The sequence below is a fragment of the Arachis hypogaea genome, chromosome 9 (genome assembly GCF_003086295.3).
Source record: "Arachis hypogaea cultivar Tifrunner chromosome 9, arahy.Tifrunner.gnm2.J5K5, whole genome shotgun sequence".
Lineage (NCBI taxonomy): Eukaryota > Viridiplantae > Streptophyta > Magnoliopsida > Fabales > Fabaceae > Arachis > Arachis hypogaea.
Genome location: NC_092044.1, coordinates 93757219 through 93758764, shown reverse-complemented (window position 1 = coordinate 93758764; position 1546 = coordinate 93757219). Strand labels below are relative to the sequence as shown.

General features: G+C 42.0%; 1 non-coding gene across 1 annotated transcript; it reads right to left on the bottom strand.

Annotated features, from left to right (window-relative positions):
• Nucleotides 1–359: 359 nt before the first annotated feature.
• LOC112714107 (small nucleolar RNA R71) lies at nt 360–467 on the bottom strand. The gene has a single exon (XR_003159063.1). It is a non-coding gene; the product is annotated as a small nucleolar RNA R71 (small nucleolar RNA).
• Nucleotides 468–1546: the final 1079 nt, after the last annotated feature.

Genomic DNA, 1546 nt, shown 5'->3' with positions numbered 1-1546 from the left:
TGGGTGACTTTACTCCACCTACTCCCGACTTCTATGGGAGAAGCATCTCTATCCCTGCCATTGGAGCAAACAACTTTGAGCTTAAGCCTCAATTAGTTTCTCTAATGCAACAAAATTGCAAGTTCCATGGACTTCCATTGGAAGATCCTCATCAGTTCTTAGCTGAGTTCTTGCAAATCTATGACACTGTCAAGACTAATGGGGTTGACCCTGAGGTCTACAGACTTATGCTATTCCCTTTTGCTGTAAGAGACAGAGCTAGGACATGGTTGGACTCACAACGTAAAGAAAGCCTGAACTCTTGGGAAAAGCTAGTCAATGCCTTCTTGGCAAAGTTCTTTCCACCTCAAAAATTGAGTAAGCTTAGAGTGGAAGTCCAAACCTTTAGACAGAAGGAAGGAGAATCCCTCTATGAAGCTTGGGAAAGATACAAACAATTAATCAGAAAGTGTCCCTCTGATATGCTTTCTGAATGGAGCATCATAGGAATTTTCTATGATGGTCTCTCTGAACTGTCCAAGATGTCTTTGGATAGCTCTGCTGGAGGATCTCTTCATCTGAAGAAGACGCCTACAGAAGCTCAAGAGCTGATTGAAATGGTTGCAAATAACCAATTCATGTACACTTCTGAAAGGAATCCTGTAAACAATGGGACAAATCAGAAGAAAGGAGTTCTTGAGATTGATACTCTGAATGCCATATTGGCTCAGAACAAAATATTGACTCAACAGGTCAATATGATTTCTCAAAGTCTGTCTGGAATGCAAAATGCACCAGGTAGTACTAAGGAAGCTTCATCAGAAGAAGAAGCTTATGATCCTGAGAACCCTTCAATGGAAGAGGTGAATTACATGGGAGAACCCTATGGAAACACCTATAATCCTTCATGGAGAAATCATCCAAATCTCTCATGGAAGGATCAACAGAGACCTCAACAAGGTTTCAACAATAATAATGGTGGAAGAAACAGGTTTAGCAATAGCAAGCCTTTTCCATCATCTTCTCAGCAACAGACAGAGAGTTCTAAGCAGAACACCTCTGACTTAGCAACCATGGTCTCTGATCTAATCAAAATCACTCAAAGTTTCATGACTGAAACAAGATCCTCCATTAGAAATTTGGAGGCACAAGTGGGTCAGCTGAGCAAGAAAATTACTGAACTTCCTCCTAGTACTCTTCCAAGCAATACAGAAGAAAATCCAAAAGGAGAGTGCAAAGCCATCAACATGGCCGAATCAGGAGAGGAGGAAGAGGCAGTGAACGCCACCGAGGAAGACCTCAATGGACGTCCACTGGCCTCCAATGAGTTCCCCAATGAGGAACCATGGGAATCTGAGGCTCAAAATGAGACCATAGAGATTCCATTGGACTTATTTCTACCATTCATGAGCTCTGATGAGTATTCTTCCTCTGAAGAGGATGAGTATATCACTGAAGAGCAAGTTGCTAAATACCTTGGAGCAATCATGAAGCTAAATGACAAGTTATTTGGAAATGAGACTTGGGAGGATGAACCCCCTTTGCTCACCAAAGAACTGGATGACTT